Source organism: Lagopus leucura, unplaced genomic scaffold (genome assembly GCF_019238085.1).
Source record: "Lagopus leucura isolate 7727_CA_CO unplaced genomic scaffold, USGS_WTPT01 Super-Scaffold_100019, whole genome shotgun sequence".
Lineage (NCBI taxonomy): Eukaryota > Metazoa > Chordata > Aves > Galliformes > Phasianidae > Lagopus > Lagopus leucura.
This window is the reverse complement of record NW_024962273.1, coordinates 5,813,117-5,830,598: the sequence shown is the minus strand read 5'-3', so window position 1 is coordinate 5,830,598 and position 17,482 is coordinate 5,813,117. Positions and strand designations below refer to the sequence as shown.

Here is a 17,482-nt window from a genome sequence, read left to right as displayed (position 1 = left end):
GGACTTTATTTAATCTGTGTAAGCTATAGCTTTGCAAATTTACCACAGAGGGAACTTCCTTCAATGCAGCAGAGAACTGCTGGGATTTGCAAGAGCCTTTCTTTTTTTTTTTTTGCCTGCTTTTGGAAAGCCTGCAAAAAGAGGGCAGTCTTTATGATTTATAGGTAACCACGTACAGAAAAGTCCATTTTTTACTACTCCATCAAGTTAAATGGTAATTGTCAGCCACACTTTCTTTTTCCACCTCCAAAATACAAGGCTATCTGTCTAACCACAGTGTGGCACTAATGGCATAAGTGCAGGAGAACACAGATAGGAATTAAGCACCAGCTGTGTCATCATCTTCATAAATGCAATATTAAAGATATTGTAATACCTTAATTTTTTCTTTCTGCTTGTGTAAGGCAGAGCTGCACAACAAAGAATATCATAACTTTTCTGATGAAGTGCAGCTTGTAGCCATTTTTACATCAAATGACTCCTTTGCCCTCCTATTCTGCCAACAAATGCTCATCTCGCTAGGGCTTTCCTTGTACCAGTATTAACAATCTGTTATACACCAGATTGGGGTCATTAACCACTCATTAGTTCCTGAGCGAGGAAAGCCACCTCTTGTATGTTGAATATTGATTAGGAAGCAACAGAGCATACCAGTATGAAACCACCATGGAAGATGCTCAACTTCTGATGCAAAGCCTCTGCATTTGTTTTGTAATGTTTTGAATTCGATCCGCTGCTGCTTTCTTTTTCATTTTTTTCTGGTTGCTGTCTTTGTCTTTCCTCTTTTGTACAGGAGCGGGCACCAAATAATAAACAAAAATATGCTGTCATCTTCAACCTCTTGTGGGATGGAGGAGAAGTCTGACAACTTAACTTGGCTTTGCTATCCCTCATGGGCAAGCGTGCTTCCTTTCCTTCCTCTGATGCATTGCAAGCGTAATGTGTCTTGTCCTGCTGCCAATACCACACAATAGATTACAGTGCTTTTCTGAGCAGAGATACTGGTGAGTAACTTCCATCTCTACTGAAATTAATTCATACATTTTTCCTTGGTTTGCATCAAAATCAAGTAACTTGACTGATTTAAGGTCCAGACCTGTAATTCTTAAATATATAAAACCCTTTCAAAAGAGGATGACCTTGAGGTAATAACTTCAAAAGCTGATAATAAGATTTGTGCTCTGATAGTAATAGGTGTTTAAAAATTAAACAAGCAAAACATTGTTTCAGTGTTTAAAAAAAAAAAAGCCCTCATACATTTTATCATAATATGTGCTATAATCCAAGCCTGACTGTGCATAATAAGCTTGTAATTCCATTGATTCATTGATGGTGAGATAACACCTGTAAATGACAAATAGACTGTGTGCACAAAATGGTGTGCAATGAGCCTGCTGCAGCGTCACAACTTCCCTGTAGTTCCACTGTGTTGCTGTCCTTCTGCCTGCTAGGAGCAGCGTATCTAGAGGTGATGGAACTTGCTCACTGCTCTCAGAGCACTGTAAAACAAACTGGTTAGCTTTTGTAGATGTTTCCACTAGTTAAGACACTGCTTTAATTTGACTTGTTAGACTTCTTTTCTCATACGTTATGAAAAGACACTTTTTTTTAGGATGTATAGCTGATGAAATTGATCCTTGGAGTAATTGTCACACAAGAACCACACTGATTGCCTATGATACTGGTGCTTCTCAGGATAGTTTTTTTCTGGTAAATCTTCCTATGTTGACAGAGGGAATTTTAGTTTTGTGGTAAGGTACACATGCATAATATCATTAAAAAGGCAAGCTTTTAATATAAACATAAAATCCAAATTCAGTGTGTAATGAACGTGATGTATGTATGTGGATATGTATGTGTGAACAGAATTTTACCATTAGAAAAAGCATAAGTGTTTGAAGGTGTGAAATTAAAGGCAAAGGGAGGGCAATCTGCTCCTCTGCACATGGCATCCCCACAAAAGTCACAGGGCCAAAATATCCCATTTCTAAAGACATGATCTCCTACTTCTGAAGTCAATGACAAAAAAAATCCATGCTATATCAGTAAGGCTGAAGGCTTTTAAAAGCTATTAATATCATTTTATCCACTACTTGTTTTGGAAAATGAGACAAGCTCACTTGAGTCATCTTTTGTGGCTTCAGAGTCAGCATAACAGACCACAGGCTGGAGATCCCATCTCACCTGACTGTCTTCATCTCTGTGAAATGTACCCCTACTTTGGAGAGAAGGATGTGTGTAATTTTGTTCTCCATTATTCATTTCAGAAAATGTAGCCTCATCTATTTACTGGTCTGTGATGAGGCAGAAAGCAGGGTCTGCTTATCTAATAATCTCCCTGCATCCAATTCAAAATCTTGCTACGCTTTCCTGAGGCAACACTGTCATAATTTCTCCATCCAATCCCTGCTAACTGCCTCTCTTAGCTTGATGTAGACTTCATAAAAAGTAAATATCAGGTTCATGCAAAATAAGATTTGCTTTGCTGAGTGTTAAAGTCTGTCCTTCTGATGTAGACTCTTATTTTCATTCAGATAAAGTCTGTTTATGAGGCTCATAACTTTCTGGAAATATCTCTTGTTTGGTGTGTGTGTGTTTGGTTGGTTGTTTTTTTTTTTTATTTTTTTTTTATACTAATATGATTGGGGTTTAGGCATTTGCAGCTAAATGAATGCTTCCTGTTCTCATTTCTCATTGCTCCCAAGGAGTTCGAATAGAAACCACAGAACTTACTTTTCCATATAAAGCTCTGGGTTAGATTGCTTCAGTGATCAGGGAATACTGTGGACTTCTTAAATATAGTCTTGTCTTGAATGCTGGTGATCTTGGCAGCTTTATTTCCGGAATCAGAGGTAGAAATACCAGCTGTTTTCTGCCTGGACATGGGAGGTTTTTTTTCTCCTGCAGTTCTTTTTGGGGCTGTGTAATGGACTGGTTGTCAGCTGTGGGTCTGCATGAGCTGTTTGAACACAAACATCTTTTGGCAGGTGGGTGCAAGAGCCCCAGCCCTTCTGAACCAAACGTTCTTCTATAATGACTCAGGGCAAAAGATAGGGAAGGGTCTATAGGACAAGATGTATGAGGTGACCCCTGGGTGGGCTGCAAGTAGCACGATCACCCTGAGCTCTCACCTCTGCTGCCTCCTGCAGAAACATCTCTCAGTGTGGGCAAGTACACACAAGTGCTATCTGTCGATACATTTAGATGCAAAAAGGTTTATCTTTATGTGAAGTCTGTATGCAAGGCGTTGCATCAAAGATGTGAAGTGTTGTAATGTTCAGAGATGAGAATGTTGTGGGAGAGGGTTAATGCTTTACATTAAGGCAGCATTGGTGACCTGTAACTCGGTGCTAGTAAACCAAGTTGTCTACAGAATGTAGACCCGTATCTCTTTTGTTTTCAAGATAAGCCTGACAGTTCTCATTTAAGCTGGTTCTCCTAATTCCCAAGCCAAAATTGTGTATTGCTAAAAATAGAGATTGTAATGAAGTTACAGCTTTCAACTGTGGGGCCTTCTGGATAACTCCATTATATTGCAGCTCTATTAATTAAAATGAAGGAGGAAAAATATGTAATAGGATTGTGTTAATAAAGCATGAAATGAAGTGTTACCTTAAGACACTTGTCTATCGGTTTTCCCTTATTGCATGAGCAGTTGTCTTTCCCAAAATACACTGAAATTGGGTGAAGAAATTTTCTTTCTTTCTTTCTTTTTTTTTTTTGAAAGGTAGCTTCCAGGTTTCCTATTCACTATAATTCTGGCATCCTCTGCTTTGTCACCAAATTATTTTAGCTTTTTATGGGGGGCAATGAGTGGGAATACAGTGTAGCCTGAATTGGTGCTTCATGTGGAATGCAGGCTGCTGAGAGCTGCAGACTGAGTCACTGGGGCTGCTGGAAAAAAAAAAAACCCACACCTATAAATCCTATGTCCTTTCAGAGGAACTTGTACTGAAAAATAACTTTCACATCTCACCTTAAACCTAAAGGGTTTCTAAAATAGGCTATAGTGTTATAAATCTGCAGTACAATTCATAGAATCTTAATGGTTATCATAATGCAGAAGCAAAACTCTTATATCAGTATGACTGTACAAGGAAAGAAAATTGAATCTTTCCCTGTATTTTCTGAATTAAAATTTAAAACATAAAGCTGCAGAACAGATCTAGGAGCTGCAGGTAATGTTGAACTTGAATCTTCAAGCATGGTATTATGCCCAATGGATTAATATTTTTTTTTTGCATAGCTTTAGTATATTGCCTCATTTTTCACGTACAATCTACGCATATATAATTTTTACACATTTCCACCAAATAGGATTGGAGATCTTGTGAAACAGATTGAACTGACCTCAGCTGTTCATAGGGCTGAGGTCTAACAAATGCAGGTCTCTGAACGATAGCGTTCACATTAAAAGGCATATCAAATGTTAAATTTTACTAGTATTTTAAAGAATTGCATGTTAGTATGTGCAACATTCATATCATTTTTAAAAGGAAAAAGAAGTCATCCATCAGGTTTCAATAAAGAGAAAGTTCAAGCAGGAGTCAGTTTGTGCGCTTGCCAAGGAAGAATTCAGAAGTGAGAGCAGATCGTAAGGTCCAAGTGGGCAGGTGTGTGTGGCAGTGAAGGGAGCACGGGAAATCTGCCACTGGCAGCAGCCAGCACAGCTTCCAAGGGGCTATAAAATCCTGGAAATCAAAGCAGAGGCAAGATGTAAACTATGCCAGCTTCTGTCCCTTGCACAGCTCAGAGACACCTTTGTAGAAATAAAAAGTAATACTCTGAGTAAACCAAAATGACAGAGCGCTCGTTGCAAAGTGCTGCTTGAGCATATGTGCAATCCAGTTACTAACTCAAATGAAATATTCTTCTGACTGTTATGGGCATCAGCCTTGCACCACAGCAGTGTCTGTGTCAGAACTGGAAAAAGTTCCATAACTTATCCTAAAAAGTCATTAGTTACTAAGGTGATTTTTTTCAGTATAGCTGGATCAATTCACCTGAAATTGTTGCTAGAAGGAAACAAAAATATATTTCTTGGTAAGAGTTTCCATAGCTGAAGTGATGTTTTTCCAAGTTGAAATGCATCAGGCTTTTGATAGCCATTATTAGATGATATACTGTTGGGAGACTTCAGTTCTGAGGTGATCTTGTCTCATTTCGCTAAAATTAAAGGGTGATTTGTGAGCTTACTGTAGGGGGAGCAACACTGGCAATTTTTGTTGCAGGGCTTGAAGTTTTACTGTGAGCTTGCAAGAGAAAATGAAAAAAGCTCGATGTGCATTTTCATGTCTTACATTTTGAAAAATCAGCATAAGAATGTATTCAGTGATTAAAATGGACATTCCTTTTGGTGTTCAAATAAAAAAGAAGCGAACTCTTCTATCACAGATTGTGAAATATTTGAAAATAATGAACAATAGCTCCAGTAAAGATTTTCATCTGAAATATCAATGAAATATTCTCTGCTGCTCAAACTGCAATTGGATGTTAATCCAAGCAAAAAAATAAACTAAAAAAAAAAAAACCCCAAACAAATCACTAACTTGCCTGCTGCTTCTCTGGTAGTGATGAGGATTGCATTGTAGTATGCTGATCACACTGCCAGCTGGGTGCTGTTTAGTCTGACAGTAGCTCTCATCACATCCCTGCTCTGCAAACTGTCCCTTGTGCTGCTTTCAGAGATGATACTGATGCAAAGTAGCTCAGCAAAACCTCTGCTGAGCATTTGCACTGGTGTAGCAGGAGGGAGAAAGCACTGTGCAGGGAGGAGGAGTGTGACCAGGGGATCTCGATGCTGCCAGCGTGACACTTGTCAGGTCACATGCATTAAAAACTTATGCTACAGACTGTATGACTAATTTGAGCTGACGTGTCTGATCTATGTTTTTGTTTGATGTAGTATTTCAGCCTTGCTGTGAGCTGCCTGGGTATTCCTCCTTGTCCCTGCAAGGTGCTGCTGCAGGTTTGCTGTCTTGGCAAGTATTCCTGCTCTGGCTGCTGTCATGCATCTAACTATAATGTGTATGTACCTAAACCCAGGGGTTTGTGTTTCTACGTAGCATTTTCATTGAGATTCACATCTAGATTCTTAGCTGGTGTAACAGAAAGTGCTAACTGTGTGTTTCTATGGTTGTTTTAATGGTGTTTTCCTTTGTGGAGTGAGGCTTTCCAAACACCTCTGGGATAAAGAAAGGATTTGAAACTAGAAGCCATATCATTTAAGAAAAAAAATAAAATCAAAGTGTTCAAAAAGCAGGAATGATTTGATTTTCAAATCATGTTAGAGGGAAAAGTTTATACGACCAGAACAGAAACAAATCTGTTCATGTGTTTCTTCTATTTTTTCTTTCTTTTTGCCAGGCATTGAATTCAGGGTATCTAATGGATTATTACTGGTTCTTATCTAAGTTTAGAAAGAGCTGTGGATATATAATGAATACAGCAGAGACTTCGGTGTTTATTGGTTTCCTGGTTTATTGATGCTTTGCTTGCCTGTCTTTGCAAGCAGTGCCATTCAGGAAGGCCTGGCTAATGTCCAAAGGCAGTCTAGATTTGTTCCATTTATTGCTCTTCTGAGTTTGCCTTCTGGCAGAAAGTTTCAGATCAGGAAATTTTTGCATATCAAGGCTCACAGGTCTGCTTTGTAAAGCTCGGAGTTCTTAGAAGTCACGAAGCCTCTCATTATAAATTAAGGGAACTATGAGTTGATAGGTTTCTAATTCTTAATTCTTTTGTGATAGCCATCCTTAATTTTACCATAACTTTGTGTAACTAAATAAAGACAGCATTGCATGCTGTCTTACAGCTTTTACAAAGCTGAAGTACAAAGGAATATTACAGAGGAGAGGTATTTTGTACAGAAAGTTAGAGCAGAGTTTAGGTTTATTGTGCAGACAGGAAAAGAGCCAACACTGGTCATGCCGCAGATGATGTCAGTAAGGGAAGTTCAAGTGGAATTGTTTCCTTTCTTCTAGAGGATTCAGAAACTACCTTCTACATGTTGGATTATGTCGGTCAGCAGAGCAGGGACTGCTGCACAATTAACTGCCACCGTGGAAAGGAAATAACATCTCTGCCTCGTGGGTGAACGCAGCCCAGCAGCAAAGAGAACTAAGGACAGCTCTTGTTTTGGTTCGTTTAAACTGTAAGCACCCTGATGATGGTGGCCTGGGCTTATTTAATGTTAATCCCAGAGCCATGCAGTACATTCAACAGTGTTTCCGAATTTGGCCCATCTTTGGGATAAATATGGAGGCATTCTTGTAAGGGAAGAAATCAAAATGAGCGCCATCAGCATGGAGCCTGGTGGCAAGTGTGCGTGCTGATGTATGGCATTGTTCTTTAGTCTTCATAAGGTATTTAAATATTCTCTATTTTCTACCAGTCTAAACATTGGTATTGCATTCACTCTATATTTTTTCTTGCCTCAGAATCTTTTCCCCTTTCTATGAAAGTATTGATTATATTACTCATCCTTTATTATAACATGATTTTTTGTTGCATTGGTAGTACTCGTACACATACTAATTCCGGATCAGCTGACGCTGATACTATGAAGAGGGAAAAATTCCTTGCCAGGTGCAGTTTACAGCAATGTTGGTTTGTGCTCATTGAAAAAAGGTGATGCGTAACACTTAGGGGATGAGTTCCAGCAGTGGAAGCTGCGTGGACAGACTTGTAAAAGCAAAACCCAAAGTCTCAAAGTTCATGGCAAATAAAAAAATCCTGGAATTTCAATTCTTTTGGTGTGAAGGACAGCTTGACTTGTGACTCCTGTATGCTGCCTCTCGTTATTGCAAAGAGGGGAAATAATACAGTGGGTGACTTTCCTCTAAAATTGAAAGCAGGAAAGATGTCTGAGTGCAAATGGATATGGCTCCTGTTAGCTCCTGGCGTGCACAGAGGTCAAAGGAATTTGCTTTGTACAAGGTACGGTTCATGAAGACTTGTTATTTCCTGCTTTGTATAGTTTGCCTTACTTGGCATCTTCCTCTAAGGTTAAGGGATATTCAGCCATGTTGCTGAAACCAAAATCGCAATTGTGTATTTTGGAAAACAGAAATATTATGCTGAAAGGCTAAAATGTTCTTACTTATGATGGTAGTTTTTTTATTAGGGGTAAAAAAAAGCCCTAACAGGTTTTGAACTGGGAGATATTATGGAACAGGGTCAACAAGATATGAAACATTTAATCTTCTCAGATGTGGAGCTAAATCCTTAGGTTTTCTTCTCAACTTTTTTTTAATGACTTGAATGTTAGGTGCTTTATTTACCTCAGAAGATAGAGAATGTTCTCACAAGCCCTTTTTTTTTCCAGCAAGTTTCATACCAGTATTTCTTCCAATGGCAATGATGTCTATTACTGGCAATGATGAATCTGTTGGCACTCTTAACTAAGTATCTAATGTCATGTTCATCCTTAACTAATCCAGGTGTTAACTGTTCTATAAAATTAATTTGAGGATTCGTTACCAATTATAAAATTCTTGTTCTGAATTGTGATTTTTTTAATATTAAAACATTGTAATTGGTAAACAGATCTTCATATCAAACAACTACTAAAGATTGAATGCAGATTCGCCTGATTTTGCATTTTATTGCTTCATGAAATAGGAAGACAATAGCCAAGTTCTTCTGTTGATGACACCAATGAAAACTCTATTGTAGTGAATGGTGCTGATCTGCATTTTCATACATCCCTGAGCAAAATACAGTCCAGAGAATGGAGAGAAAGGCATCATCCATGTGAAGGATAAAACTCAGAGCCAATGGGTGTAGCTGAGCAGCTTTGGAGTCCATCCTCACTGTGTAGGTTGGACTGCTCATCATCTCAAGAACCAGTTTTGCTGCCTATGGACTCTTCACTCCCCCCTGTGGCCGGAAGACCTGGATCTTTTTGTCATGTCACCCTAAAGTCATTTAGATTGGAAAAGACCCTTAATTAAGGTCATCAAGTCCAACCATCTGTCAGCCTTCATTTTCAAAAATCCTCTCCTGAAGGCACTCCCCAGTGTTGGGTTTTGACTGAAGACTGAGGGTTCCCACCATGCTTGCTGTGCCTGTGAACTTGGCTGCTTGCCCCTTCAATCCCTGCTTTTTTCACTTCTTATGAATATTTGTTTTTTCAGCAAGTCTTTCCCTACCCTTCCAGAGGTGAGGGGGACAGTGGGGCATTTTGTGTTGTTAGGGACAAGCTAATGCCCATTCTATAAGAGGAACTTTGGACGAAGCAGGCCCATACTGTCCCCAGATAGAGGGAGAATGAAATATGGAGGGCTCTTGCTCTCCTCGTAGGTAAAACTTTGCTGTCATATCTTAAGGGCTTGTGGGCAGATGTCACAGTAAGGTTGGAAAAAAAGCGAATTGCCCAGATGTCTGGAGTCAGAGGAAAGCTGCTGTGTGGGGACCTTTGATAGGACAGGCAGGTTTAATGAACCGCTGCCTGGCAGACAGCAAAGTCCCAGTATCTGCTACTGCCTGACCTCCGGCGCAGTCAGCTGTGAGCCCATTATGTTAGCTTTCATATGCATAACCATCCCCATCCTTGTACTTCCAATATTATTTGAAAGGAACTGAAGTGAAAATACTGTCAAGACCCCTCTTTACCTTGAGGAAGGAGTAGGAAGAAATGATGTGAGAAGCTGTATTTGCAATGAATAACTCCCAGAAAAATAGCTTATTGCAGGGAGAGATCTATGAAAGCGTGCTCAGGATGAAGAGCAACATTGAGACCACCAGAATTATTAACTGAGGTTATCTGAGAACCGAGGTATCAGTAAGAATCAACAAGAGAAGATTTTGCACTTATTGCTGGAAAAAATGTCAGTGTCCTCTAGGGATTTCTAACTGCCCTTTGATAATAACTGCTAAAACCCACTGTTTTCAGGATTTGCAGGTGCTGTGCCAATCTATCTGGCTTTTCTTCTCACCTTCTATGTAGGTTTTGGTCTAAACTTTTTCTTGGTCTCTGTAACAATGCTGCTGGAAAATGTGTTTAAGCAGCAGAACATCAGTTATGTAGATTTTCAATGTGTCATTAGTACAGAGGATTAAATGTAAAATAGGTTGTCTCCTAATCTGAAATATTCTGGATAGGGCATTTGTAATGCTTGTATGTTTTCTGGAAAATGAGGCCACAAAGGTAATACAGATTGTTGATCATAACACTACCCATAGGGGCTAGTGACATTTCTTCTTGAGAGATAATGTTGCAATCTTCTTATTGTATTTTTGTAGTGGGGAAGAAGATCCTTTCATTCTTGAGCGTGGAAGGAGCCATTTGGTGTGGGGCAAATAAAATTGGCTTGTACGCCATGCATCCATGGAATAGAAGCTATAGCTGCTCCTCAGCCATGGCAAACTCAGGCTGTGCTATACCATTGAGCTTCTGGAGTTCACCCTGCAATGCTGCAGAGTTTACAGGCAACAATTATCTCCCTAATTCTTGATGCTGCTACACTCAACATCACTGTGGGTAGGTCCTCTGCCCTTGCTAGTTTCTTAAATGTGTATTTGATGGAGCTTTGCATGGAGTCTCTCAGAGAACGAGCTTGAAGCTCAAACACAACTGCTGTATACTGCAGCCCTGCAGTGCTTTCAGTGTAACTGCCTGTCACGAAGCAGGAGTTGCATTTTTGACGTTGTTATTTGAAGCATGTCAGAGCTGGCAGTTCAGCTGGAGCCCTTTGTGCTGGGAGAAATCAGAGCTGATTTTGTTTTGTTTTTGGCCACAGATGGGAGTGTTTAAATGTTTCTGGAGGAGCAGAACTGAAATGACAGTTCTGCTAAATGCCCCCTCTTATACATTGGAGCATCTTGGAGTTGCGCAAAGCCAGAAGGGTTATTCTGGATTTAAACTGGTGTTCTTGTTCTGTTATACTTGAGCTCTGTTTTAATGGGTGTAGACACAGAAGATTATTTTATCCCCAGATATGTTCTTTTTTTTGCAGAGGTTTAGCTCTTTCTCAGAAGATGAGTGCATTACCCTGCCTAAGTAACATCTCTTTGAGATTGACTGTGAGTGTATACCGTGAGGCACGCACTAAAGACACTATAAATAGTGAATCATCTGTTGCAGACAAACCGGCTTCTATAATGGAATCAGTTGGATAGGTGCCATTTATCCTTATCATTTTTCTACTAAGAGTTTTACATTAGGGGAAGAAGACTTGAAGAAATGTTTTCTAGCTGCTTGCCCATCGTCCTTGAACCAAGATTTATACGGGAACAGATCTTTGTATCTTAAACACTTATTGGTATTAACAACATAGCGGAGTAACAAAGCTCACTATTTTTGCAAGTTGTTGAGGAATTCAGAAATTGAATGGGCCTGAATGATTTTTTTTCTTTTTTTTAATCTTGGATGCCACAAGGTCATACATGAAATAATTCTGGGAGGAAATTCAAGAAAGCTGTAGAAGTTGGTGCCTTTCCTATTGAACTAATTAATACACCTTTCTTAACTAGCTGCAGTGAAAGAAGCCATGGAGCTACAAATGCACTTATTTACTCTAGGTTTGCAACACTGGATGTGCAGCTTCAGACACAGCTAACTGCCTCTCTGTCAGTGAGTTCCCACCTGTGCTCTGGTTACTCCTGCAATTGTTTCATGGCTACATCATAAATTAGAGCAAGAACATGATCTGAATGAAGTACATGGTTTTAATTAATTACTGATTTGCACTGTGGCATCACAACGTGTGGCATCAGTAAGAGTGAGATAGAAATGAGGATGAAGTGGGAGCAGAGTGGAGGAGTAGGATCTTCTTAAACTAACTCTGGAATCATTCTGGTTTGCCCAGGCATGGCATTAATAACTCATAGCATATGAACTAGATGTGTAACTTGTCATTCACTTCTTCATCTGGTTTTCTATTTTATTGGTCCACGTAGCTCAGAGTGAAAAAAAATGAGCAATTTGTCTGTAAATGCCATTTACCATACCATGACTTATGTCTTTGAGTTAGCTTTAACAGCTTGATGGAGAAAGCGGTAGGAAAGCCTGAGTGAGAAAGGTATAAAAACAGCAACACTAACAGAAGGGGAGGAACTACTTCAGAAAAACAAGGTGGATGGCTGAATCTCAAAAGGAGTCTAGACTTATTGTCTAGCAGGATAAATATGAGGAAAAACAACATGTGAGATACAATAAAAAAAAGACGGTAAAATAAAACCGTTTTCTGACTTAAAATCAGTCTTTGTATTGATTTTTAAAATAAAACCCCTATTTTATTATGTGTCCCTGAATATACCAGCCAAAACCTGAAAACACAAATGCTCATATGGCCTCAGGCAGCCCCCAGCCCCCTGGCCAATATCTCTTGTCTGCCTCATGCCGCATGAGTAAAAGTGTGTACTCCCTTTGCAAGGTGGTTCATCAATAAAATCCCACAGAACTAGTTGAAAAAAGTCAAGAACAAACTCTTTTGGCTCTATAGTAAGCAAATCACTGAACCTTCAGTATAAATTGATACAGCTACAAAAAAATTAAGGAGAAAGTTTTAGAAAAGATCCAGCCTAAAGATGCACAATTACTACTTTCTGTTAGAAGTAGTCTGCTGATTGAATTTTGTCCTGCGTTAGTTAACCCTAAGCTGCCTCTGCTGCTCAGATCTGTCTAATGAAGGAAACCCAGGGATAAAATCTCTCCTCCAACAAAGCCATGCTGAAGATCGGGGAAAGAAAAACAGACAAACTGCTCTCATTTGAAGCATCTAGAAAAAATTATTCTCTTAATATGAGAATTACTTCTATGAATTGTAGGTTTGCCCTCACACTGTAATTCTTTCAATTACACCAGCCTAGGTCTGCTGAATGTTTTGACCAATGAGACCAGCTCTGCAGTGAATGAATCTGTTTGATGCTGGATTTGAGAGCTGTGATTCAATAGCTCTGATGATTCAACAGCTTTGATGGCAAAATGCTTGTAGCACATCTAGAAATGCAAGGTGCTTGCTCCAGCCAGCCAAACAGTGCTTGGTTTTGTTGAGTAGGTTGCTGGTAGAATTGGAGATAGTGAGACTGGTTTAGTCTGCATCAACTGATACTTGAGTCCTGGTTTAGGAAAGTGAGAAAGGCATCTGCAGGTATGGAACTGCTGAGCTGTCTCTACTCCACCCCCAAGATATTCATATATTCTAAGCGAGGAGAATAATCTAACAATTGGGTTTAGCATCAATTTACATATAATTAGTGCAAAATTAGGCATCTACTGGTATTTTATATTAAAGAATAAAATAATGTTTCCAGAGACTAGAGAATTTTCTGTTAGAACTGGCACTAGGTGAAAAGGAAGCTGAGCATCTCTGGAAAAATCCTGGCTGGCAGAAGGAAGAAGTGTGGATGGTTGGGGACAAGAAACTTCCTTCTTTTCCATCATGTAGTGTTATTTGTGGATGGAACTCAAGTATCCTTGAGTAAGAAGAATGGAAGTTTTTCCTAGATAGTGCCTTGGATCTAAATTAAACTATGCTCCATTCAGGGTACGAATAAACTGAAATACTTTTTTCTTAACCGTGGGCCATTTTGCTTGTCAAACTGCCTTGGTTTTCAAATGGCAAAACACTTGATCAAACCACTTAGTCTGGTAGCGGCTCCACAGAATTAACGCATTAGTCAGGAAGGGGCAGGCTATCAGGCTTCAGTGCAGTGATCCCATTGCCGGTTGACTGCATCAGGTTGATCATTTTGCTTTTGCTATTCTGCATTACAACTTGAAGTCAGCAATTAAAATGTTACTGTTATGCTAGTTCCAAGGTAGTATCTCAAAAAGAGATGGTTCTCCTGATGTTTGTTTTACTAACGGGGAGCAAAACATCCTAGCGCTAAGTGCAGCAATCGCTGGCCGTGGTTTTGCAGCGTGGATGAGCATCATTTAGGAGCTCCAACACAACCTGGGATTTTTTGTTTCTCCATCCCCACACCTGGAATTTAGGTCAGCCAGGCTCCTTTCAGGCAAAGCAAGCTGTGAGCCATGTGCCTCAGCGCCAGCCCCCGCGCTGTTAGCAGGAGCTGCCTCCTGCCTGGTGAGTCAGCGCTGGGAAGGTTGGCATGAAAGGCTGCGAGGCCGCGCGCCCACATGCCTCCAGCCGCCGTGGTGCAGGCTCCCCATTAACAGGCTGCGTTGAAAGGACTGAGCCTTCCCTCAGAGGATCAATTAGCAACCTTAAAATAGAATAAGGGAAGGCAGAAGCCCTCGCAGAGCCCTGCTGCTAGGAGCCCTGCTTCTCAGAGAAAATCCAGCAGTAAGCAAGTGCCTGACAGATGATGGAGAGCTTTCTGTCCTTGTTCCCCTTTTAACACTTATTTCCCTGTAATTACTGGAGTGCTACTGGTCGCAGCAATCCAGTTACAGTCGCATCAGCGCTTCTGTTAACAATTTCTATTTCCAGGGCTTCTCAATTTGGCAGTAAATACCTGCTAAGGATAGTTTGGTGCACTTTACAGCACAAAGTTCAAAATGATTTTTCTACGCAATTGTTCAAAGTCTTCATATTTAAGCAGTGCGCAATAAGAACACAACTTACACGGTTTCTGAGCTTATTAATTTAAATGTGGAGTTGAGAAAAAATTCCAATCTAACCCTTGTGTCTGCCAGCAATACCATATTATTCTTACCAATCTGTTGGGGACATCTTTGGAAATTTAATTTCCGAATTCTGATAATTGTAAGCTAGCATGAAGCTGCTGATGAATGCCAAAACCTCTTTGATAAGTACTACAAAGGCAGAAGGCTTAGAGTACTCTTGAAATCGCCCAACCTAAATTCCTAGTTTAGGAATTCATCTAAACAGCTGAATCTAGGTCATGATTAGACAGCACTGCTCAATGTGTCCTTGAAATTTCTTTAAATTATTTTTACTTTCTTCTTCACATCATTGCCCTTTTACAATTCCTTCAAGTGTTAAACTCCTCAAAAATGTTAAACGTGTTTTCAGTGCATTTTTTTATCAGTAATTCAATGCAAAGGGCACAATACTAGGATTTCATTCAATACCTTTGACTTCATCACATTTCATTATAGAGCACTTCCTAAAGGATAAAAATTATAAATATGTCTCAGTCCAAAAAGCAGTTGGAATAAGTTGCAGATCTGTGTATGCTAAGCTGCCCTTCTACAGCTTTGATTTGTGTGACCAGCACTTACTCAGCAGTTCAGCATAACTCTTATTGACCTTGGCAGCTGTCACATCGCTGGCTGGATTTTATGTCGCTCGAGGTGTCAGTGTTCAGGGGGAAAGATGTGCAGAATATGCGTGGTTTTATTTGCAGGCGGGATGAGGTAGAACCCAAACTACACTTCCAACAGCATTATTTCACAGATGACAGTCACAGGAGACCTGTGACCAGCTTTAACCTTCTAATAGTATGCATAAATTAAGGCTACGAGAGAATACCAAGCTGCCAAATATAGAAGCTGTAGTTCTAGGGTCTTTGATTAACATAGTCTTCCAAACCTGCTCCATGACAAAAATGAAAGCCAAAGGCTTTATGAAACATTTTTTGAGAGCAGAAACTCATAGATCTTTCATTTACAAAATATTTTAATAACAGGGCAAATCTCATCCCACGTGCAGGATGGATAGCTAAGGCTTCCTTTAACTGCCAAATAACTGGAGTGAGAAGGCGGAGTAGAACATAGACTCGCATTCCAGCTTCTCTTCTTCCCTAAACAAATGCTGGACACTTTTCTCCACCTACACCCTCACGCAAATTGCAGAGAACTAAGTCTGGGATTGACCTTCCGTGGGGCAATCTGCTCATCCTGAAACCGTATCTGCATAATGGTTCTGCAATAAACAGATGCAATCAACTGCATTTGTAATATAAAATATAATGGTTTCTGAACATCTTGGATGTCCTCTTGAGAGTGAGTTCAAATGCTGTTTTACCTCAAGGCTTTCTGTGGGATCATGCCTCTAGGTGGCACATAGATCCTTACATGGTCTGAGCTCTGCATGTCACATCCCCTCTGGTGCCTGGAGCTCACGTGGTGACTCTTACCCCAGCCCTGCAGGAGCTGAGCACCAGGGACATCATTTTTGCTCATAAAAAGGCATTACGCAGTGAAAGTAAGAATGGTGATTGATCCCCGTGGCTTGGACAAAAAAAAATCCATAGTGTATCAGGATAGTCACCTCCATTATTCCTGGCAGCTCTATTTGGAAGGTGTACCATATACTTTCTGTCTATGATGAGAGCACTTCATTTGCAGATGAGGCTTTGTGCGAGGAAGCACAGTTTGTAAATGAATGTTAGTAAATGAATAAACTACTTGAGATGCAAGACACTATGTAGCTGATACCTTGTGCTTATCCTATATCTCTCGGGCTTCTCTTATAAGCCACTGGTGTAAATGAGTACAAAATACCTAAGGGTTAAACTCTTTCATGGAACTCTCCAGTATTATAACCTCTGTACCTTGTTATTTTCTTTCCTCTCTCTCCTTTTTCCTGACATTTTTCATTCTCTTGATCAATCTGACCTGCCTGTTCATGCAGCCCACTGCTGGGCATGAAATATACCTGACAAAGGACTTGTGGATGTTGTCTGCAGACGCTGCCCAAAGAAATACCCCCGGCGTTGCCACGAGAGTGCTGTGCCAGCTCCTGCAGTAACTCTTGATGACAAATGCCACCTTTTTGGACTGGCCGAAGCAGTCTGTGACACTTCTGTTTTGACCTCATATTGATCGGCTCTTTGTTCTGTTAAGGTTCTAGCAAATAACTATGCTAATCCAGATAAACTAAGTCACAGCTGAAGGTCAGCATTAGCTACAGAGCAGCCTTCAGCCACTTGCTGATGGAGTGAAAGGGTACCAGAAGGATGATGATGATTTTAACACAGTTCTGTGGGGAACTTATATATTGACATCGTCCTCTGAATCTCATCATCTTTGATGCTGACTTTGATCAATGCAGTTAATTCTGCTTGATTTCCCAAAGGATACCCAAATGCAGCAATTAATTTAATTACAGATAAATTACAAAATTTGAGAGAGAGAGAGAGACTGATTTCAGCCTGTTACAACAAGCCATTTTTCTTGGATCCAGTATTTAGTAGTATGTTTTAATCAAGCAACCATATATGGGGAGGTGCATATGGGCTGCTGAATCTAATAGATGGGCAAAGCTTAATAATTCCAACCTTCGTTACAGCTCTGGTATATTCATTGCAGGTATTTTAATGGCAGAACTGAGTGTAGTTGCTGTGCGGTGAGAAGAAGCATCTAAACTCTGTCCCTGCAACACCAAATGCTTCTGTCTGTCATATAAAGGTGAGAGTCATGGGGTTTCTGCACTATTTTCTTAGAACTAAATTTTCATTGACCTTTGGCAGAAAAGTTTCTTTAACTACAGCCTAGTCTTGCACTTCCTGGAGAGCTGGAAATCAGAGTTAATGAGTTATATTGAGGTGAGAAACCCTGGTGTCCTTTTCTTGGAAATATGCTTCACTTTCTCCTTAATGCTGTCGGGTG

At 40.0% G+C, this 17,482-nt stretch overlaps 1 long non-coding RNA gene across 1 annotated transcript in view; it reads left to right on the top strand.

The window, feature by feature from the left end:
- Positions 1–802: 802 nt before the first annotated feature.
- Positions 803–17,482, top strand: part of LOC122183663 — a 31,794-nt gene continuing 15,114 nt past the window's right edge. Inside the window, exons 1-2 of the long non-coding RNA XR_006180312.1 lie at positions 803–1,004; positions 17,183–17,281. This is a non-coding gene — a long non-coding RNA (uncharacterized LOC122183663). The remainder of the gene's footprint in view (positions 1,005–17,182; positions 17,282–17,482) is intronic.